The 24,601-nt window shown below is 42.1% G+C and overlaps 2 protein-coding genes across 6 annotated transcripts in view; one reads left to right on the plus strand and one right to left on the minus strand.

The window, feature by feature from the left end:
* Nucleotides 1-24,601, minus strand: part of RALB (RAS like proto-oncogene B) — a 56,257-nt gene that overhangs the window by 28,068 nt on the left and 3,588 nt on the right. For 2 of the 5 annotated variants that reach the window (XM_075001227.1, XM_075001228.1), the window contains exon 1: nucleotides 2,486-2,627. The exons of 2 other annotated variants lie outside the window; for them this stretch is intronic. The gene's annotated coding sequence lies outside the window, so the exon portion shown is untranslated. Of the gene's footprint in view, nucleotides 1-1,949; nucleotides 2,049-2,485; nucleotides 2,628-24,601 lie in introns of those variants that run through there. One more of the 5 variants, XM_075001229.1, reaches the window with a different exon arrangement.
* The window catches only part of LOC142016847 (uncharacterized), a 57,181-nt gene continuing 40,278 nt past the window's right edge, over nucleotides 7,699-24,601 (plus strand). The window contains exon 1 of the mRNA XM_075001222.1: nucleotides 7,699-7,789. The gene's annotated coding sequence lies outside the window, so the exon portion shown is untranslated. The remainder of the gene's footprint in view (nucleotides 7,790-24,601) is intronic.

Here is a 24,601-nt window from a genome sequence, read left to right on the forward strand (position 1 = left end):
CAGACTCCCCTCCCCTGCTGCCCAGTGGAGTTGGGTTGTGGTATTTAAACCACATCCCAGCTTCAACAGACCCCCCCCTACCTGCCATCCTCCCCCATTGCCACAGCAGTGGGGGCAGGCTCCCTGCCAGCTTTTTGTGGGTGGAACTAGCATTTTAGCTGCCTCTCAACATGAATGGGCTCCTGCAGAGATGACATTTTTCCTTGTGTTGGCTATGCAAAGAGCTACCATGGGGGAAAACTGACCAATCCTGTGCCATCAGGAATGCAGGCAGCCTTTCTGCTTGGGCCCCAGCTGGTGAGGGGTCATCAATTTCCTTCCAAGATGGCTCTGCAAAAAGCCATGGCAAGGGGAAATTGACAAAATTTCAGGCACACTTGGGCAGTTTTCATGGCTATGGTATAGCCAACCCTGTAAGTCAACCCAAGTCAATGGAAGACACTCTCCCTTTGATGTAGCTTGGGGAGGTGGAGTACAGACATCAAAAGGAGAGCACTCTACCGTTGACTCAGCATGTCTTCACCAAATGGGCTAAATCAACACCGTTACATTGACTGCTGCAACAGCAATTTAGATGGTAGTAGAGACATGGCCTGATTTATCAGCCAAACATGACACCCAGTCCATCTACAGAAATACCTACAATTGCAATCCAATCTGGATCTCTTAATCACTCCTACACCTTTAATTACTGATACACTGAAAAATCAAGAGAACTAATGCTTTCTGAACACAGCAGAGCTCCAAAATGTCAGAATGCTAGTCATCTAACTTCCTACTCTTCAGGTAAAGGGGGGGGGAAATCAGGAAGATGATTCAGAGCAGGAAATATTTAATATTTTTGTAAAATTACTAAACAAACCACTTAAATACTATATTTGTGCATATTTGCAGTAAGATCTTAAATCTGGGCTTTGAATGAGAAAAAACAGTATAGTTCTAAATATCTATTGAATCTGTATGCCTCACATCCACCATCCAAACATACCTACCCAAAAACGAAGCAGAACTTGCCTATATCTCTTTGAAATCTTTCAAGTTGCCCTGTAGGACTTCAGGTCCCACTCTTTGGGGAAAAAAAGTAAAATCTAGCTTAACCTCCCCTTCAAATTGCATAATTTCCCTGGTAAGTTTCCCCACACGTTGCCCTACCCTTCTATAGTAACACTACATTTTGACTCTACCGTTTCCTCTTACAACACCTATACCAGTAAGGTTTCAGGAAGAAAGCATCTGATGAAGTGGGTCTTTGCCCATGAAAGCTTATGCTATAAAATATCTTAGTCTATAAGGTGCCACAAGACTTCTTGTTCTCGAAGATACAGACTAACAGGGCTACCTCTGTGATAGGAAGAAAGCAAGCATCTTTGCAGATTTTTTGCCACAGGTAAAGAAAACCCCGCTATGTAAGATAAGAGACATCATGCCGTGTCCAGTTCTGGTAAGTGCAATATCACTTCAAACTCCCTGTTCATCTTGCCCAGTTTTCTGAACTGTTTTCGCTCGCTTTCCCATAATAGTTTAGGAAAAATAAAGATCTTTGCACGCATAAGGGTGGAAGTGACAGTCTAAGACTCAACCCACAACTCCCTGGGGTACTCAAAGTAAACACCACTTATTATAGCCAGTCCCAGTATTCATAAACATTGCACGAAGACAACCACATCCCAAATGCTGAACTTCATACAGGTCTAAGGAACACAGGTTCTCTGAATTAAGCTGAAAGGGCCCCTTCCCCGAAACACTAGATTCCAGTCAGGTATGGTATCAAAGGGCAACACCATGCCACAATCCAAAGCACAGGGGTGCCCCCCAAACACAGAGGGCAGGGCATGCTTCTAGCCAACGACTTCACCAAACAAGCCACACTAAATCCAATACCCGGGTGCTGGATGGGAGGGAGAGGTGTGATGTTGGAGATACTACAACTGTAAGCTAGAACAACTTACCAAGGGTGGTGGCGGCGGATTCTTGTTCCCTGACTCGTTTTATACCAGGGCTAGATTTGTTTTTCTTACCAGCTCTACTGCAGGAATCGGTTCAGGGGCCTGAGTGGGAAAGGAACTCAAAGTAGAGGATAACAATGGTCCTTGCTGGCACTGGAGTCCGTGAAGCAACGAGGCTCAGGAAGCACAGCCTTACTTACAGCGGCCCCCCCCGGCTGCGCAGGGCGCAACCCCTCGCTGCCACGCACACAAGGGTGCCCCCAGGCAGCTTCCAACCAGGCATCGCCGGAGGCTGAGGAGGGACAGCCGTACGGTCGGACCCCAGAGCCCCCTCCCGCCAGTGCTCGGCGCGGACGGGGGAAGCCGGTCTCCCCGGAGAAGAGAGGGGACCCGCTGCTGAGGGCAGCGCTGAGAGGCGGGGGCGAGCCCAGGATTTCTGTAGGGGAGGGACCCGGCTATCCCCTCGCAGTCACAGGGCCCAGGCCCCAGGGACGCCCCGGTTTCCCTGGGCGGGGAGACAGCCCTGACCCACCGCTCACCTGGGGCTGAGACCCGGCTCCTTCCTCCCTCCGGCTCCTGCCCCCGCTCCGCCGCGGCTCTGATCGCCTCCCACCCAATTCCCGGGCATTGGGGTTCGGCCGCGCGCTCCCGCAGGGCACTTCCGGCCGCGCGCAGCCCCCTCCCCGCTCTCCTCAGAGCGCCTCGCCCCCGCACCACCGCCCCGGAGCCTCTTCCGGGTCACGTGGCGCTCTCCGGCCAATCGCAGCGCGGCACAGCGGCAAGAAAAGGGCGGGGGCGGCCCCAGGGAAGGGAGGAAAGATGAGAGGTAGGTGAGGAGGAGAAGGCAGGATGGGGGAAGGGACGGGCAAGGCGAGGTGTGGTTTGAGGGTGGGGTGGGAGGGGTTGAGGAAAGGCTGGTGGCGTGGGTGGGAGACGTATTGGTGCTGGGGACGGGGGAAGCATGGGGAGGTGCTGGGATGGAAGGCTTATACATGGAGCTGGCTGAGGGAGGGCTGCCTGGGGAGTGGAAGGAGTTGGCAAAGAGGTGGCGAAGGTAGAGAACTATGGCAGCAGTACCATGCCATGCGCAGCAGCCAGCTTCCCAGCAGGAATGGATGTGGGGATCCAACCCTCAACAAGCTGTGAAGCCTTGTCTTGGGCCAATGCTGGATGCTGCTCAAACGCACCCAGAACTTCACTCAGACACATTTTAAGCAGCCAATAAACTATATTTTATTTGTATCGAGGTAGTAAGATGGATGGGTGATGAGTTGGGAAGAGGTTTGTTGTGAGGGGACAAGGATGCTAAAGGTCCAAAGTTCTCTCCCTCTGTCTTTTTAGGAGTCCCATCCTCACCTAAAGAATTAGATAAGCAGCAAAATAGCAGCTTGCAACATTTTTTTTTCAATGAAGTGTGCAGCTGCCTGCATATTCCAATCCAAAGAAGTAGCCTAAGGGGACAGCTTGCAATATGTCACACTCTGACTTAACCTGAGCAGCCTGCCTTGTGGAGACTTCACTGAGTGTCGAGACTTCAGCTGGTATCAAGTCTCCCAGCCCAGAAAGACTCATGCCAGCTGCTAAAAACAACAGTGTGAAGGTTGTAACTTGGGCAGCAGCTTTCAGCAACCACCCCATGCCTGGTGGCTGAGTGCTGGTGGCTATCCCAACTCTCCACTGGAGTTTCACCATCCACATGGCTATTGTCACATACTAGCTCAAGCCAAACTGACCCAACTCTGTTAACTCAGGCTGGAAAGCTTGCTTCTAGCTGCAGCCATATTCTATGTTTACCAGCAATTATTGCTTCCTCAGATGGCCATAGCCTTTCTAGGTCCATAATGAAGTGCTTTGTTTTCAACCAAGCAGCTGGCTAACACTTCTCTGTTACAGATGAAGTGTTCTACTTTATGCAGATCCATGAGAAGTAGCCAAGGGAGCCAAAATTTAAGCAATCGTGAAGTCAGAAGAAAACAATGGAAAGGGATATATCTAGAGCCTTATGATTTTGTCCCATGTTACAGAATGCTTAGATATCCCAAGTTTTATTAGTACTGCAACCACAATACCACATGGTGCTAAAGGCACAGAAACATTGTTTTTAATTGCATGGAAAAAACATTTAAATGGAAATTGGCAGGCTTACCATAAATCCTTCAAATTTTTGTTAACCAACAGGTTTAAATTCTGCACTCCAGAAAAGGTTATGCAATTCCAGAGAAATGATTTGCATGAATGCTGACTTAACAAAAATAAAATACTCTATTTCATATTCATCTGAAGTCAATGGAATTTAATACATTTAGATGATAGGAAATAGGTCAAATCTTCCCAAGTATAACCACTGGGTTAGTGATCTCATTGAGTGAAAGCCTGACCCCACTGATGTCAGCTGGAGTTTGGGTGACCATGTCTAGCTTGGGAGATAAGCATAATACGTCTGCCTTTAAACTTAATAGCAAACAATCCATTTCATTGTTTGAGTTTCTCTAGAGGATTGTCAAAGGATTGGCTATTATATTCACTAATTTCCACTTTCAAATTATGCCTCTGTGCAATGCCATGAAGGACAAAGAAAAGAGAGTTGGTAATGTTGCCTCTGACTTATATCCTTCGTATTATCTCAGCAGGATGAAGAAAAACATGTTAATTGCAGTATGTTCTTGCTGTTCTCAGCCTTATCAAACTGATGCTCCTTACTGCAGGTATTAGTCCTGCATTAAAAGATGGCAGTCGAAGGTATTGTAGGTATTAGTCCTGCGTTAAAAGATGGCAGCCGAAGACCTCTTAACCATTTGAGGCCATGCATGCACCCTACATGTGCTTTTTAAGCAGGCAAATAAACATTAGTGTATATGAGAACTGAGTAGTAGTATTAGTTATATAAAAGCAGTTGCTAAATTCTATTAGCAAATATTTTAGGAATGAGACTGAGTGCATTTCTGGCTTGTGTTTGTGAAATGTCTTTGTGCATGCACGAATGTGTATGTAACCTTAAAAGGAACTTAATACAGTAAATGTCAATTTGGACAGTTTCATCTTAATTTTTGAAGCTACTTGTTTTCCTGATTTATTATTCAGACTTTACCAGTGGCATGGCAAGATGCAGTGGCTCTTGTGACTGACAGTTGTTCCTCATTTACAGAAATACAACATTTAGAGCCAAACCAAGTTAGGGAATTCGAGTAAAGATGTCAGGATTTGGCTCTTTTCAAACAGAACACTAAAAACGTGTATAATGTCTATGACATAGTGCTGCCACTTCCTCTTCCTCCCTTGAGTAACTGATGGGTGTGAGAGTTAACCACATCTATCCTCTACCTATTGGACATAAGTGAAGGGGAAATCTACCCTTGTAAAATAATTAACATATGTCAGAGAATACAGTTTGATTTGAATCAGGATGTGCTGTGACCAGTATAATCTGCCTATGGTAACCATGCATTACAGAGCATATTTTTGAGACTTGGTACTTTGGGAAGGAATGTTACACAGGTCAATTTGGAGACAAAAAAGTATCTTTGTATTATTATTTGCTTTGGTCTATGGTAACCCACATACTTATTACAAATAATAAGAAGAAAAAATCCCTGCTTCAGAGGGGTTAAAATCACAAATAACATTCAAACAGTTTATTTCCAACTCTTTTTTCTTATTGTATATGTATGTTGTAAGTCCCTCGTGGCAAGGATTGCATTTCTAATAGGTGGATACAATATCTAGCACAGTGGGTTCTTTTTGTGCTCAAGAAATAATAATCAAAAATATCCTGTGTAAAACTTGTACTTTTTTTTTTTTTTTTTTTTTTTTTTACAGTGGAGGAATAAGATATATAGGCATCTGAAAGCAACAACATTTTATAAGTGTAAACAAACTGAAATCTGGAAGAATGGCAAGTGGGATGAAGGATCTTAGCTATCATAGAAATTAATATGATAGGGCAATTAGATTTGCTAGTGATGAAATGAGATGATCAAAAGAAGTAGGTTTTAGGGAAAGATCTGAAGGAGGATGAGCTAGTCTGGCACATGGGTTCAGGGAGTATGTACCAGGTAAAGGACGCACTATGAAAAGATACATTATATTGAATCATAGGACTAAAAAGGACCTAAAGAGATCATCCAGTCCAGTCCCTCGCCCTGCATTGGAGTTGGGGGGTGCTAGAGGGTGGGGAGCTGATGGGTATTAGCTAACCTGCATGGAGATTCCCCCTGCCCACCACTCACTTAATGTATTCACAGTTGGCTATATATGGTCAATGTTTTACCATGCCTGAGTGGCAAAAAGGGGTGGCTCAGGGAAGATAATGAAGTCCCTCCCTTATTTTTTAGTATGGCAAAAATCAAAGCCTGATTCTGATCCCACATACAATCAATGGTAATAAAATTATCAGGTATGTCAAGGGAGTTACACTATGATAGAACTGGTAAGATCAGAATGAGGCTGAAGGAAAAAGAACACAGTTAAGATGCCATTTATTTTTAAGCAGAATCTCTCTTCAGAATATTGTGCTGCATGTGGTTATGAAACTTTGATGCACTTTGTTTTCTGAATATTTAGCACACTTCCCCTATACAGAGTTTGTCAGTTTATTCTCAGATATGCTGATGGAAGAGATATAGACATATAGGCTATGTCTACACTAGCCCCCTCCTTTCGGAAGGGGTATGGTAATGAGTGAGGTGGGAAGATGCTACTGAGGCACTTCTGTGAATATGCAGCATCTCATTAGCATAATGGCAGCCACACACTGCCCCTGTAGCCAGGAGCCTTTTGAAAAGACCCCCCCGGACTTTGAAAGCCATTTCTTCCTGTTTGGTTTTAGGAAGAAGGGGCTTTCGAAGTCCAGGAGATCCTTTCAAAAGGTCCCCATCTACATGGGCGGTGCACAGTTCGAAAGCAATTCGATTCATGCACAGATTCCATTATGCTAATGAGGCAATGCATATTCATGGCAGCGCCTCATTAGCATCTTCCCAACTCATGCATTACTATGCCCCTTCCAAAAGGAGGGGGCTGGTGTAGACACAGCCAGAGTGTTCACTCGCACAGACTTTTGTTCTTTCTTATCTTGCTCTCTACATGTAAAACAACACAAAGGCTATGTCTACACTAGCCAAAAACTTCGAAATGGCCATGCAAATGACCATTTTGAAGTTTACTAATGAAGCTCTGAAATACATATTCAGCAGCTCATTAGCATGCGGGCAGCTGCGGCACTTCAAAGTTGCTGGGGTCCTTTAGAAAAGGAGTCCCGTCTGGACAAGCGGCAAGCCGCGTCAATTTCGAAGTCCCCTTATTTCTATGAGCAGATGGGAATAAGTGGACTTTGAAGTTGCCGGGGTCCTTTCGAAAAGGAGCCCCATCTGGACAGACCGTAAGCCACGTTAATTTCGAAGTGCCACGGCCGCCCGCATGCTAATAAGGCGCTGAATATGTATTTCAGTGCTTCATTAGTAAACTCGAAGTTTTTGGCTAGTGTAGAGACAGCCAAAGATCCATTTGGTCGTTTTGCAGGGAGAAGCCTCATACTAACCATACTCTAAAGATGATTTTGGCCCCTTAAATGGATGGGACTGGCTCTGTCAAGCACTGCAAACTTTAGGATTCAAAAAGCTGAGGCAGAGTATAGTGAAATAGTGTCCATGTGTGGAAGACAATTCATAGTATAAGATCTTACTTTTTTTTTTTGTACTCTGAGGAGTTAATGGCAGTTTGATTTCCTCAGCCATTTCCTCTTTGCCACAGACAGCAGAAGTCCTCACAGTGAAACAGACTTCCATTGGAAAATCATCTTGCAGCTTCAGCTAAAGCAGAGATTTGTGACAGGATAAAACCTCAAGGTAATTTTCTAAGATTCTTAGTGACCTCTTCCAGCTTGTGAGGTAAGGGATTTCACATTCCAAGTGCTTTAAGAGTCTTGCACCTGCAGGTCAGCAAATTAATCATTAGTGTGACAAACTTAGGGCTGTATCTGGGAACATCACATGAGCTATCTTTACTCATATTACAGTCCCACTGAACCTTTTTCTACCCCCTTAATTAGGGCCTTATCCCATTGAAGCCAAATAGTATCTTGCTGTCAAATTCCATAAAAATAGAACTTGCTTCGATAAAATTCACATAGAAGGCATCAGAAGTTTTTCCTAAGTAATAAGAGAGTGGACACCACAGAAAATGTGGCTTATTGAATTAATTGGTATGACTCAGTTGAGTAAAGGATATAGGTTAGGGATTTGAACCAGTATAGAAAATACTGCATGGTAAGAGAAAATCAGATCTCAATTGTTACTTATAAGTTTCCATAATAAGGAACTCACATTAAATTGTCTAGATTATATTATTGATGTATCAGTTAATAATATAAGTAACTAGATGTGATAGCAACCAGACTTCTAATAGGACATGATGGATACTTCAAAATGAAGTCTTGTCAATGCAAACTACATTAAGAAATCTCAAAATATCTTTTTCTGTATATGGTATCTAATTAAACTGATTTATTCTCTTAAAGAGAGACTAGGTCAATAACCTCTTCTAGAAATAATTAAAAACAAAACCTAGCTTTTTATGCATTTTAAAAAAACCAAGTATTTGATTCTAATGTCATTATTAATGTTTAATGTAGGCTTTTCTTTTTAATTTTATAAATTGGTTTTTCAAATGTTGCAGGACATGAAGGTCTTTTTTCCAGTTTAACCGAGTAGGATCCCCCCGCCCCCACCCCCGAACACTATGTTTTATAAAAGATTGAATGTTTATCTAAATTCATTTTGTTAGCTATAGGGGGTTATCAGTGAGAATTTTCTTATATTATTCATGTCACAGTAAAATGCCTCACAGGGTTACTCTGTCGGTGTGTGAAAGTATGTATGTGAAGAACACAACTCTTGTTATGGCTATGTCTACACTAGCCCAAATCTATGAAATGGCCATGCAAATGGCCATTTAGAAGATTACTAATGAGGCACTGAAATGCATATTCAGCGACTTATGAGCGTGCCGCCGACTGCAGCTCTTCGAAATTGCCACATTTCGCTGCCGTGTGACTCATACAGATGGCGGTCCTATTCGAAAGGACCCTGGGAACTTTGAAATCCCTTTATTCCTATCTTCGAAGTACCGGCAGATGAGCTGCCCAAAGCTAGCAGCATTTATTTCTACTGATGGTGCGCACAACTCATACTGTGGTGTACAAGAAAAATTTATCCCACACATGTATGGGGAAAAAATGAGAGAACATTGGCTGTGACTCCAAGCACCAGTATGCTGTATTACTTTAAAAAAAAAAAACAAACCCTGACACTTTTACCAAGCGTAAAAGCATTAACCCATGTTTATGGGGCAAATTCAAGTTTCTTTAGTTGTACTCTGCAGACTTAAATTCTTCCTGTAAGTTTGCTTTGGTGTAGATTCTTCCCCACATAAGCTTGTGTCATGTGTTGTATACTGTTAATCAGCTGTTGCATTTTACCCCCTTTAGCAGTGAATAAAGTTATTCCTTTCTGTAGTTTGTTCAGTTAGTAAAGCTGATAAGAGATCCAAGTAGATGAGAGATGCTACATAAATGAAGTATCATTATGACATGATTTTTATTCATCTTAAATCATTCACTTGTTCAGAATAGTAATGGAGAAACATCCTACATGGTACTCTGTGCTTCAGAATATCTTTACTGCCAAGTGGAGACTTACCAGTACAGGTTGAACCACTCTAATCCAGAACTCTCTCATCTGGCAAACTCTGTAATCTGGCATGATTTTAGTTAGCTTGATGACCACTTATCATGGGTGTTGCCAATTTTCCTATGGTCCCGTAAAGTTTATTTACAGCCAGCACTCCTGGCTCTCTGTGTTGGTATTTAGCTGTAATTTGCCCCTAAATGTCTTCTAAGTTACAGTAAGCAGTGGAAGTTTTGATAATGTGCTAGAAAATATTGACCTCCCATCGTCCAGCAAATTCTCTTATCTGGCACCAGGCAGGTCCCAGGGGTGCCAGATGAGAGTAGTTCAACCTGTAATGCTGTTCACATGTTTGTTTACACAAGATTATTCTATAGAAACATTTCTTGCGGGAGGACTGGGGGGAGCAGAGCTACCTACAGACAGCTTTATTTCCCTTTAAAATTTAAAGGATGAAGAAGTATGATTTAGTTTGTTTGATTAAGGAAAGTGATTTAAAAAGTAATGAACCTTATGCTGCAATAATGTTGTTCAACAGCTTCTCTAGTGTCTATCTTCTCAACCAGAGACTGCAGTTAAGGACCTGCCAAAAGGGATTGGAAATAATTTTCATTGCTACCCTTCTAGAAGCTAATTATGTCAATATAAATAACTAGTGCTCCTCCTACTTATACTAGTTTATCTCATCCTGTTAATTCAGTCAAATAATGAATGACTACTTAAGTGCCCATGGACACTATATATATTTCCTTTATTCCTCTGATGTACATCCTGCCATTATACTGAAATGCTATTAATACTCAAGGATGACATTCCTTTAAAAAAACATGAAATGGATTATTGCACTTGTATGTGACAGTTTTCAGCTTTTAAGTAGCATGGAAATAAATGATTTGAGTACAACAAGGTTCTTTTTGCATAGACGTAAAAATGCAGTTCTACATTTAAAATATTACTGAAGTAGGAACAATTAACAAGAGCCAGGAAATTCGTAGTGATAACTGACTAAATTATAAATGCTTTATAGCCATGGGCTAACGTGGAGTGTTGTGCAGAACATACACACTGATTATAGGTTCCAGAGAAGGTGACAAGATGACAGTTTGTCTGAATTTTGCATTTAATTGGGTTCTATATTTGACTGATGGGAATAAATGTTATTAGGAAACAGATTAATACCCAAGGTAACTGGAACAGAAATATGCAGACAGGTTATTTCACAGGATTTTAAATTCAAGTTGAGGTGCCCTTTGCAAAACTGGGGACTACTTATGGGATTTGCCTAACTTGTATATAAAGTACTATGAAGGGCTGTTCTTCAGCTGGTGTAATTCAGCATAGTACCATTGACACCAGTGGAGCTGCATTGATTTACAGACAATCCAGCATCCTTTGACAACTTTGACTATTCTTTGATCAACCGAAGTTTAAAGTCGTGATAGTGAGCTGGAGCAGAATCCAATCTCAGTTTTAGTCCATAAACATTGCTCCAGGTTTATATCCTTGTAACTGAGGCTAGACTCTGGACCAATGTATCTGTATTGAAGACTGCCAACAAATTACTTTAAGGAAGTACTGTCTGTTTGCTTAAATGGGGAAAAAAATGTGCCCAATTCATATATGCTACTTGTTACAGTGCTTGAACTATGATTTTACTTTACCTTAATCATACAATCACCTTTGTACAACTTTGGGAACATGTTTATGAGGTAGCTTTACAAAAGCTTTTACAGGATAATCAAAATCTGACCTTTCCAACTGTAAATTGCTCAAATCTATGTGACCTGAAATTCATCCTTAACCCAGATTTTGCGAAGAACAACACTGGAAACATTGAATTTATTTTTCTGTTTAGAATGTTAATACCAGAAATCTAATGCATCTGAACTGTTACATACAGCTACTTTCCTTTCATAACCCATACAAGAGCTTTACTCTTTAATTGTTTTAATAGGATGAAAGTCAAGCATCTGCACACAAAAAACCTGCCTTTCTGCTACCTTGCATCTTTTGTACTCCTTCTTGTGTGTGTCAGATAATACCAGATCAAAATGGTACTGGTGAAAATGGCACAAAGTGCAAGAGAGGGGGGGAATCAGTGGCACAATATACACATAAAGCTCAACAGACGGAACTAAAGTTCATTAAAGTAATGTCAGAAAATTCCAGGTTATCCCAGAAGTGGTAAAATAATACAGAAATCATATGCTTCCATATTAGTTGAGAGTTCCATAATCTGTGTTTACGCCTCATTCTCATGTGCTGGTATCTTCTGACAATCAAATTGGCATTACTTTTGTGATTAAAAATGGGTGAAAGTAGAATAACTTGGAGAACAAGATGACTCAGGAAGGCAAACGTAAAGGTCTTCAACACTAGCTGATAAATCTGAACCCAGCACATTGCCAACCAAAAATCATTATCAATAGGTGCTTGGTGGCATGTTGCAAATGTTGGTCTTAGGCTATTTCCCATTGGGATAGAAGTCCACCTCACAGAAACCACCAGAGTTGTGATTATGTGGGAACCTCATAAAGATTTGGAGGGGTAGCTGTGTTAGTCTGGATCTGTAACAGCAACGAAGGGTCCTGTGGCACCTTATAGACTAACAGAAAAGTTTTGAGCATGAGCTTTCGTGAGCACAGACTCACTGATGAAGTGACGCATCTGATGAAGTGAGTCTGTGCTCACAAAAGCTCATGCTCAAAACTTTTCTGTTAGTCTATAAGGTGCCACAGGACCCTTCGTTGCTATAAAAAAGATTGTCACTTGATAAAGCTTCGAAAAAACATGGACTTATAGTTCGTCATTTACAGTATACTGAAAAAGTTATATATGACTCTCTGAAGACACAAGTGACAAAGATACATAGGTTAAATCAACATCATAATTTGAATCCTTTGTAAACTGTAGATTTCTCAAAGTTCTCAATGGGAAGGGAGGGAGGGATGGCTAGGGAATTGGTACCTGGTTGGGAATGGATAAAAGAAGCACATACATAGAACCACATGTTCAAAGATGAGTTTTTTCTATAGAAGTGTGTTAACTCATCAAGTTATGCCCTTGTAAATTCAAAAGGGGCTTTAAATAAAACAAGCCTGACAGCTTATTCCAGAGTGGAGGCAGATGCCACTTCTCCCTGTAAAGTGCATCCTCACAGGCACTTTAAAAATCAAATTGCTGCATGAGACATGCAGGCAGATGCCAAATGCAATAACCACATCACATCCAGATGCAGTCCCATCTTTTTCAGTTTCTCTTTGCAGAGCCTAAGCCAGGAGTGGGGAACATATGGCCCATGGTCCAGTCCAGCCTGCGACTTGCCTGGATCTGGCCCTCAAGGCTCAGGGTTCCCCCTGGCATCCCCGAGAGCATGCATTCTGCTGTGGGGCAGGGGATGTGGAGCCTGAGCCTCGTGGGCTGGAGTTAGGCAAGCCGGGGCTGGCTCCAGCTTTGCCTGGCAGGAGAAAAAATGGCTCTACATGCCTCCACCCCTTTCCCTTCCCCGCTGTCCCCCTCCCCTCACCCACCTGGGGGAACAGCAGTGCAGGAAGCAGTGCCTGGAGGCTTTTCCCCTGACGCTCTGATTGGTTGGAATTGCGGCCAGCAGGAGCAGTGGTAGACAGGGGAGTGACTGGGAGTGGCAGTAGACATGAAGCCATCCTTGCCCTGGGAAGCTGTGCAGGTATGTGTCATGCCAGTGCGCCAGACCACTGAGCTCCAGCCTGCTCCTGCACCCTCCTTCCCGCTCAGACCCCAAGTGCACTTCCTCCTAGCCCACTCTGCTACGGAGCCCCTCATTTTGGCTCCACACCAGAACCTAGGAGGGGTATCACAAAATCTATTAGTCCTGCCCCCGCCCTGCCCCCAGGCTCAGCAGCTGGTGTTTGAGCAGAATGAAGGGAGTGTCTTCTGTTTTTCAGTCAGGGACTGCACCATTGAGGGGTGGGATGGGGGTGGGGGCAGGTTGATTTAGTTTTTTTATTTCTCTCTCACTTGTGTGGCCCCCGAGTGATTTTTCTTGGGGCAGTGAGCCCTCCCCAACCCTAAAAATGTTCCCAAGCCCCGCCTAAGCAGTATAGCCACCTATTGCTATATCTATCTTTCAATTAGCGTCTGAAGAATGGTTTCCTTAAATCAATGGGGTGGGGGGTCTTGAGAGTCCTCCAGACAAGAAGCTCAGCAATGACTGTGGTGTCGGTTTTCTTAAAACTTCCCAAGGGATTTTTGCAAAGGTTTCAGTTCAGCAGGAAAGGGATATAAATTCAGTTGAATTTCTTTTAAAGATGAGTTTCTTTTATTTGTCTTTTGCTGATCTTAGCAGAGATGGGCCTGAGATATCATAACCTAATATAATCTTTCTTGTATTGTCATGGGAAAGGAGGCAGGCCTGTTTTTGGTTCAGCCTCTTATGAAAATGACAGATCATCTGTGAAATTTAAATTTCCTTAGGACTGTTCAGGTTTGGAAATAGGCCTCACACTCATCTCTGAGCGGATACTTTTTTCCAGAGTGCTTCGATCAGGGAGACTCCTAATTCTTACTAATTTCACTATATTAATGAATCATACTCCCACTCTGTGCTTTCAAACATTATCTTGCTGCAAACTTTGATTTAAGAAAAAAAGGCAAATGTTATCTTGCATGAATGTTAAAATAAAACTAGGTAAATATCACATTTTGTAAGAAACAGAAGAATCTGAAGATTTGAAAACAAACATGGGGACTGTTCTTGCAATGGAAAAAAGTTTGCTCCCCTTGTCTGTAGCTGGGACTCTTCTGCACTGCAGAAATCATCTTGACTGTTTATTGTAAAGGATTTTGATCAAGTGGTGTGTTGGTTATGCATTCTAATTACAATTCTAGCATATGTATCCTGACACAATTTCATGCTACTATGTTTTGGTTAATACAATGGAAAATAAACTCACTTCCACCTCCAGAGCTTTAGCTTAAAGCTGTTTGCATCCTCATTCCACATGCAACAAGTTTACTGTACTTCATGCCTTAATTGCTGATACTTGTCACAACTATCATAGGGCACAGTTGAACTATCTTGTAATTACTGGGTCTTGTTTAGCTGTAGCAGGTATAAATTGAAAGGAACGTGTCCTGTCAGTTCACAGAAACTCCAAGTATAAAGACAAGTGGATATGATTGATATGTTTTTGCCCTTAATTGCTGCACTTACAGCATCAGTTTCACCAATTTCTTTTGTCTCCCTCCAGTAGAGCAATCCCTAGACTGCAGAGTAAGCCCTTTCCTTTACCTCCTCACTTCACCTTGCTAGATCTGATAACAATAGGGCCAAGCCAAGGTAGTTGTATGAATCTAGTTGTGTGAATCTATTCTGTAAACACTTCCATCATAAAAAGGTACTAAATGACCTCATGGGCATCATGTTCACAAGTTGGGGTATGGGGGTGGGCTGGGCAATATGTGGTGCTAAAATCTATGCCTCTCTTGGCTGCAGGGGTAATAGTAAGTCTTATTATGTACAGACCAGCCATTAGAGAATGACACAATTCATGCAGTACAGGCAGTGCTTAGAGTGGGGATGGCAGGGGGTGGAGATTAAAAGGTGCTGCGGAAGGTCACAGATCCAGCAAAATAATTTTACTGGGAGCCAGATTGCTAAGGTGCACACTTTAAGCACTGTCGTACGATAGCTACTGTTACCAGATTATGACAGACCCTCATTTTTTTCAGACCACTTTAAACACTGTGGCCGTGCTGCACAGATACACCAACCTGAACATTACAGGTTAAGTCATAGTTGTCCCTTCTCTTCTATCTGTATAATCCTACTTCCCCTTGCAAAATTCCAAAAGCCATGCTTGCTGCTCTTCACTGCATATTTGTAGGGGTAGCTCCCAGATCACAATGATGCTTTTCAGGAACTACTACAGATGATTTGAAAAATGCATTCTCCATGGTCCATGAGGTGCTCCCCGCTGGACAGCAAGACACATCTGGCTTCTACTACACAATATGGACCAGTCCATTAGTGAAATTGTTAAGGGATGGGGTTTGGTTCAAACCTAGCCTGGGGTAGTAGTAAGTGGCTGTTGTTGCCCTCACAATAACTACAAATGCAACTGACACCTTAGCAGTCTAAGTAGAAGCAAAGGATTTGTTGGGCTCTGGAAACTGAAAACCACTGCCCTCAGGTCAGAATTAAAATATATTGGCATGGAATTGTGGGATAGATGGTAGCAGCTGTTTAACATTGTGCAAAAACACTTTGCTACACCGTTCCCGAAAAGGAATTAAGGACTAACTTCTTCAGTTGCAGCATTTTGTGGGGGCAGGACATAATTATGCAAGTTGGATTTTGCCCAGTTTGCCATGGCTAACAACCATGTGCCTACACAAAGCACTGTGGGATCTCTGATTAACAGAAGTGGTCAAAACCTCAGTTTGCATTTCCTCTGAATAGATGAGTAATTCCCAGTGAATTAGACTGAAACCAAAAGAGTACATTGCTCATCTTTTTGTAAAAGCGCTCTGCTTCCATTTCCTGGCAGGTGCTGGCCACACGCCTTCCTCAGTGAGGAAGGTTCAAGTATTTTTTCCACAATCAATACTACCCTCACCTTGCTGATTAAGTGGGCAGGATGCCCAGTCTTTCCTGTTGGATAGCTATGAAGCAACAGGAAGCATTTTTTCCTTTCATGGCTTCATTTTGCTGCCTCCATACCAACCCCTGCCTTTGCTGGCAAGATATCCCAATCAAATTCCAGTACAAGTAGTTACACTCTGAAAATTTCCCTGCAGTTTCAGATGGAGAGCATCATCTGATAACTTCCCTGTGATAAGCTGTTCTATGATGCTGCTAAACAACGGCCATGTTTCATCGGTGGTGGATGCATTTCATTTGTGGGAGGAGTGATCACTGTATAAATTTATGTTGTTGAAGATTATTACATCTGAAAACCACTGTACACCTATTTTGATTTGGAAAGTGGTTTGGCACCTTTTGGCTTGGAAGGAATTACATTAATGTACGATATTTTCTTAATTTTTGTTTTGTGTGGTTTTTTTAATCCCAATCGTGATTTTTTACATGTCTGGCCTCTATAGCTATGCATATTTTCCCCTACTGACAAAGAGAAAATGGTATCTTCAGCCGCCCTCTTACAGAGTCTAAACATTGCCATTAGGTGAGAAATATGCATGTTCCTTACACATGACAGTTCTTAGCCCCATATTTCAGAAAGCAGTATAAAGGCAGCATAGTCAAATGGTTAACTCAGTTAACGCAGCTTCCCAATCTGTAAAATGACAATAGAGTTTACTTTTCTATTTCACAAGATGCAGTCCAAATTATTTAATATTTGTACAGCACTTCTAAGATATAAAATGCTAAATGTTACCATAGTAGGCATGTACATATGGCAGAGAGGGGAGTAGTTTGCTCACTGTTAACATCCTCTCTATATGGATACTCAAAGTCACATTCTACTCTTGATGACACCAGGACATAATCTGAATTTACCCTTGTATATCCAAGAGCAGAATTTGCAAGGTGTTCCTGCTAAGGCTCGCTTGCACTATAAGGGAGGCTTTTGGTTTCCTGTTTCATTTTTATTGATATTCATCCAGTCATGGACATACATGGTGCCTAGAAGTGCATAAAAACACACCTCCCTTTCCTGCAAAGATTACAAATAAAAAATGAATGAATGCATAGTTGTTTTTGTTTGTTTTTTAAAAAACACCAGTAGATGGCAATGAGCCAGGGAACCCAGCCCAGAAAATATGCTTTTCCAAAGACCTGACTGAACTTGTATTTGGTAACTTATCATCTGTAACTGAACAAAGTTATTTTTTTTTAAGAAGTAGATAGCAACGCCTGGTGGTTAAATGCAGAAATGCTTTATAGGAGAAATGCATTTGTAGGGGGGATTTGAATGAAGACAGCAGGGTGGATTTGTTCAGAAAGACTTCTCTGTAAAGGTTTACACCAAAAGTTATTCCCTGAGGATGAGAGTATGAGAAATAAATCATCTTTTCATATAGTATATTTTTTATTATTAGCAAAGAGTACTCAGACAAAGTGCCTGAATCTGGTTGTGATTTCATTACAGGATTGCCAGTAGCAAATCCCCTGCCATGATTAGGCACACTGACAAAAACAGAAATGTGTGCTTCATCCAAACAGGAAAAATGTAATTAGTTTCCATCTATCAAAATATGCAGATGAACTTCATAACTGAGCGCTAATGTAGTTTTTCAGTGTGTGTTAACTGGCTGCCTGCACTGAAACTGAGCCAGGGATGGTTCCTGTATCAGTTGTGCATACGCAAGAGTTTCAGTTGAAACTTACATCTATCTCAATCAAGTAACGAAAGAGTTTCCCTGAAGATAAAATAAATGTTTCAACTTGTATTTCTGTGGTTATGTTCACTTTGATAATTTATACCCAAATCATAATAAGATTTACACTGCTATTTACATCAATTAAGATTCTTCTCAACAACTTTTAATTTTTGGACTGTCTTAGGATGTGCAGTAATAAATACTTGATCCTGGTCCAAGTTGCATCATGGGGAGCCTTGCCATAAACTTATATGGGGACAAACTTTGCTCACCTTCTCTCCCCATAGCTCAACTTCTATTATCGACAGCATACAGGGCCCAAACTATAAAACCCATTGAAGCTGATGAGATTATTCATACAAATAAAAGATTTGCAGGATCAACCCCTAGTCTGATCTTGCAGATCTTTGCACTCATAATTACTTCAGTTTGTGTGGAAATCAGGTAGGTGCACATGCAAATGGCCAAAGAAAGGGAACACCACTTACTATTCTGAAAGCGTCCTGCATGTTTTGTTTTCTCACAGAGGTCAGATCTACACTACAGAGTAATGTTGAACTAAGGCACACAACTCCCGCTACATGAACAGTGTAGTTAGGGTCGACGTGCCTTAGACTGATTTACGCGGCATTCCCACTGTGAGTGGTCAATGGAAGACACTCTCCTGTCAACTCCCCTTATGCGTCTCGCCTGAGTGGAGTATCGGAACCAACAAGAGTTCAATCACCAGTCAATTTAGCATTTCTTTACTAGACCCACTAAACGAACCCCTGGGGGACCAATCTCCACCGCATTGGTCTTCCCCTAAGAGAGGGGTCTGCAACTGAAATAGTGAGAAGAGCCGGGTTGTTTTTTTTTTCAAATTCAGTTATGAAATCAATACCTCAAGAGCCACAATGTATGTGAACAGGACAATCCTTAATAGTCAAACCATATTTTTGTCACCCGTGTTTTAAGAATAGTGTATGCACAATGATTTGTGCCAGTTAGAAAGTTAAGTTACTCCCATCTCCAGGCTTTATGCATCTCAACACCCAAATCCACCCCCCCCCACATCCCCAAGCTCTGCTCCCTATCCCACAAACAGGCCTCCCATCCCCAGGTTTAACCCCTTCAGCCCCAAACTGCACCCGCATCCCCAGGATTTACCCGCCTCAGATGCTCTGCTTGCTGCCCACCTCCCCCAGCTGCTGAAGTACGAGGAGGTGGCCCAGACCCGGTGCCCACCCCACCCTCCTTGCAGCACAGACAGATGGTGCAGTCTGGGCAGTGCTAGAGCTGGAAGCTGCAGGTACTTCTGAGCTGGCAGTGGCAGCAGCAGCAGGGAAGGAGGGAACAAACAGCGGGTGAAAGAACGGCTGTCTTTCTCCCCCTCTTGGCTGAGGCTGGATCATAGCCACTCGCTCTCTCCCTGGCTTCTGCCTCTGAGCACAACACCTGGAGTGGGCTGCAGCAGCTGGGCAGCGCTAGCTGGGTGGGCGAGAGCAGGGCAGCAGCCAGAGGAGGACAAGCCCCAAGCCCCCACCCCCCTCAAACTGGGATGGAGGAAGCGGCACTGGCCATGGCGAGGGGTAAGCCGGCTGCTTTCTTTCCCCGTCTCTTTGGCATGGTCATGTGGTGCCCGCCCACAGCCCCTGGTGCTGGCTGGTGGGCAGTGCACTGCTGGGGGAGCCGGGTTCCTGCTCTCCACTGCCACCTCCCCGCCACCTCCTGCTTCTCATCATGTCTCCAGCAGGGGAGCCCTGCTGATTTCTTTTTTTGGGGCTCCTTTGCCCCAGCCAGCTTCTTCCAGGGCTTCCACTTGCTGCTCCAGAGGCTGCTGCCACTTAAACAATGTCCACAGTTAAAACAGAATTTAGTTTTTTTGTTTAAGCAGTGGCAGCTCTCAGAGCTGGAAGTGGCTCCTAAAAGAGTCACATGCGACTACGGAGCTGCAGGTTGCCTACCCCACCTTAAGAGTAAGGCCTCAGTGATACTGAATGGAACAGTAATTTTATTAACTAGAAATCTAGGGATTTTCAAAAGCAGTTTGAGTTCAAAAGCGGTTGGCTTTGGCCTAACTTTCTGTTGACTGCAGTGGGAACAGGTTTAGGACAGCATTTGAAAGTCCCATCCTAAATCGTGATATAAGGATCTTAGCCAAACCTTAGTCTTTCATAGTAATAGAGAGGTCTCCACGTTAGTCTGTATCATAATAAAACAAACCAGAAGTGGGTCTGCCCCATGAAAGCTCATCTCCTTATAATTTATTCTGTTAGTCTTTAAAGTGCTACATGACTCCTGGTTTCTCTGAGTCTTTATGTAAGCCTCCCATCAGTGGGAAATCCATGGTTGGTAGGGGAGCCTACATGAGTCTAGCCTAGGAAATTTTAGATCTATCTGCAATACTAACACTGTTATTGCCTCTTGCCCAAAATGGGTTGATGCGATGCTGCAGCCAACAAGTATTAGTCAGAGCCATTTGAAGATTTGTAATACAAACTCTTAATCCAACAATTAAGTTTAATCTGTTATTTTATTCTTCTCTTATCAAAAGAAATCTAATTTGTTAGTAGCACTCTATATAGTAAAACATAGGTCAAGCAGCCAGAGCACACAACTAGAAGCCAGGAAATGAATTCCAGTGTTAGCACTGCTGATTATTTATACTGTGGACATGTCTACAATTGAAATACTACAGCAGTACAACTACAGTGCTGCTGCTGTGGCACTTTTGTATAGACACACTGTTCTAATGGGAGGGCGTCAGATAGGAAACGCACCTCCCTGAGATTGTGCACCTGAGATTGTTCTTCTGTTGATCTAGCATTGTTTACACCAGTTTTAGAATGAAACAAAAAGCAGTCAAGTAGCACTTTAAAGACTAGCAAAATAATTTATTAGGTGAGCTTTTGTGGGACAGACCCACTTCTTCAGACTATCAAAGGTATGAAGAAGTGGGTCTGTCCCACAAAAGCTGACCTAATAAATTATTTTGCTAGTCTTTAAAGTGCTACTTGACTGCTTTTTGTTTTGATAGGATATAGACTAGCACAGCTCCCTCTCTGTTACAGTTTTAGAATGGTGTAACTACCTAGCTAGGGACTGTAGATTTTTCATGCGCCTGAGAATGTAGCTAGGTTGACCCAACTTTTTTGAGTAGCCCAGGCTTATCACTTAACTTCTTAGTTTATCTATCGGTAGAATAGGGATAGTATTTTCTCACTAATCTTTAAGGATCTTGTGAGATTCATGAATTAATATTGTAGAGCACCATGGAGAAATAAATCTTTTATATTAAAATATTGAGGATTATTACTAATAGTAGAATTACAGTTTTTCTAATGCTGCTGATGAGACCCTTGGGGCCCTGTTCCTGCTCTGCCTCTTTCTGAAAGGCCCTACCCCTGCACCATCTTCTCTCTTGTGATTCCACCCCTTTCTCCATCTCTGCTCATGAGGACTCACCCCCATCATGTGGACTTCTCCCTTTCTCCCATCTTTGCTTGCTGAATCATCTCAAGGAGCCTACCTGCAGGTAGAAATCAGCCTCAGCTAAGCAATGGCTGGTGCTAGTTAATAAACCAGCACCTCCTCCTGCCTTGTTGAAACCTGACCTTTGGTTCAGGTACCATAAAGTAGGGTTGCCAGGTCTCATTTTTGATCAGACTTTTCAGTTGAAAACCAGGAAGAGGCATCAGGAAACAGAAGCCAAAAACCATATTGTCTGGGTAAAACTCAGGGGTTTGGCAACCCTAACTAATAGATAGATCTCCAGGGAACTGCCATGGGTAAACATAGGCAATATATTAACATGCTAATAGTGTTACTGGGTGTATGGAATGTATCTAGGTTCATTGCTATGACAACTGTCTTCCTTTAACTTTCCTCGATACTCCCAAAATGTCTGCTACTTCAGAAATAAAAGTTAATTAAACACATGCACCCATTGAAGCAAGGTACAAACACTGCTCCACGGCCCAAAGCTAGTCTTCTAAACTGTCATTGTTGAAACCCAGCCACGGTTGGAAACAGAAGCTACCCCTCAAGCAAAATAGCTTCCGTTGAAACTCATTTGCTGCAAAAGAACCACAAAGGACTTCTCCCCAAGACTGAATAGTTTCATCTTATATTTATGTAACTGTACTGAGTTTCTGCAAGAAATATGCCAATTGGTATTTATATATTGTAAGATCCAAGATACTTTAAATCTTTCCTTATGATGCTATGATTAGCATGTGATGATGGAATGCTGGTGGAGAATTGTACCTTGCAAACACCATGTTAGATAATTCATATAATTTAACACAGTGAGAATTCATTTTTTCACATCTGTTTGTTTACTTTGTGCCTTTCACGCCATTTGCACAATAAAAAGCATTCAATTCACTTTTATTCTCAGTTTCACTTTCCGGTTCTAATATACTAACAACACAGTGGTGCAGTTGCAGATGGAGGCCTTTCAAAAAGAACCTCTTGGACTTCGAAAGTCCCTTCTTCCTAAAACCAAATAGGTTTATATTGGTGTCCAGTAGGTTAAGGGTCAGCAGCCAAATAGCAAGAACCACCATTTTTTTTTCTAATTCGGTAATAATTCAAGAGCCGCAATGCATGTGAACATGAGACCGTCCTTAATAAATAACATCAAACCATACTTTTTGTAACCCATTTTAAGAACAGTGCACACACAACGACTTGTAATGTTATACATGTTTACTGTACAGTGTTCACAAACGTTTACATATTCGTATCTAAATAGCAAACAATATGGAATTGTTCATTGTTGGGCTTTTAGACATTCACTGTTTATCAAAAATAATCAGGGGGGTTTTTTTCACTTTGCAATTATAGCGTTGGGAGCTACAAATAAGTCATTAAAGAGCCACATGTGGCTCTGGAGCTGCAGGTTGCAGACCCCTGCTGTGCGCTGACATAGCTATTGTTGATTACAGCCTTGGTGCCATCTGCCTTGCACTTAATTCGACATCACAGGCACACTTCATGATACTCAATGCTATGCATGGCCATTGACTTCCACCAGTGTAGCTAAAAGCAGAGTCTTATACCTACTAAAACATGTACTTGACACTTAATACTAATTGAGCAACCAAAGGATTCAAATTAGTTCTGATTTGGGCATGTGTGTTCAGTGTAAGAGCTACCATAGTTTCTGGGACTTGGGAGCATGCCAGTGGAACACTCTTCCCTCCCTGCACCCCAACCTACACATATTTTTGGCCTATTTATTCTTCCTACTGCAAAATGAAGTATGTAATCCCTTGCTAGCAGTGCAATAAGAAAGTCCATGATCACATGAACCCAGACAAATATGTAGAGTATGCTCAGTACATCTATAAAGCTTGTTATGACTTGCCATAAGCCAGTACCTAGGCAGTATTAATTTAAATCTATTTTCAAACATAGTATCTCTTTGTGCACTGTTTTATTCAGAGAGGGTACCAAACAATACAGAATTGTACATTCAAGCAGATACTTCCTAAAGATGCAATTATTCTCACAAGCCAAAGCCTACATTTCATTTAGAAAGGAGAGCATAGCCAGCAACAAGCTCTTTTAGGTTCCAGGGGGCAATAACATGGTTATGCTCTGTTTGTTGAAGTTCTGTGCATTACTATGTGAAACTGCTGCAGAGCATGAAAAGGGGCATTGCCACATTGTCAGTAAAGAGACCAAAATATGTTTTAAGTGTGTCCCTTGTTTTTCAGCAGAGATCTTTTTGAGAATAGTTATCTGGCAATGGTCAGCATTACTATGAGCAAAATACGGCAAACTGGTAAGTAGAAACAGAAAACAAAAACAAATCCAACCAAACATGTTGCTAATTATTTTTCATACTTAGGAGACATTTAAGTATAATAATTAAGTATGCAATTTAACACCAATTGTTTTAGGAGGGCTATGTAGGAGGTAAGTGAGCTCTGTTGAGAATATAGAATACAGGACAAGGAGATGTGACTGGATTTCAGTTGCAGCTCTGGCACTGACTCATTTTTGTGATGTTAGGCAAATCTTAATTGCCTCTGTTTTCCCATGCCATTCTGTAAAATGGGGGGGAGGGATAATACTGACATACCTCACAAGTTTTCTGTGAGACTTAATTAATTAACATCGGAGACACACTTAAAGGTACTTGGATGGAAGGCACTGCAGAAGCTATTAAACACAGATGAACATGATATGCTAGGGTCACACTAACATGGCTTCTGTAGAGGAAAGTCATGTCTCTCTAATCTATTAGACAATAAATTCGGTTCTCCTGTTGTGAACTGTCAACAAAGGTTCTCGGAAAGGGCTATTTAAAGAAACTTGGTAGCCATGTCTAGGCTATAGCAAATAGAGTAAGGATGAAGTAAGGATGAAGGGACGATCTTCTATACAGCAAAATTTTGTAAGAAGGTAAAATGAGTAATCCTCTAGTTATTCAAAAACAAGGTGATATCTAGTGCAATTGAAAGCATCCAGTTTGAATCTGGTAATATGAAATTGTTTTTAATCAAAATATATAATCTGTGAAATTCATAGCACAGTGTTACTGGGCTAGTAGACAGGGGAGCAGCAGTAAATGTAATATATCTTGATTTTAGTAAGACTTCTCACATAGCGCCATATGATATTCTGATAAGCACACTAGGGAAATGCTGTCTACATGAA

This window comes from Carettochelys insculpta, chromosome 8 (assembly GCF_033958435.1).
Source record: "Carettochelys insculpta isolate YL-2023 chromosome 8, ASM3395843v1, whole genome shotgun sequence".
NCBI lineage: Eukaryota > Metazoa > Chordata > Testudines > Carettochelyidae > Carettochelys > Carettochelys insculpta.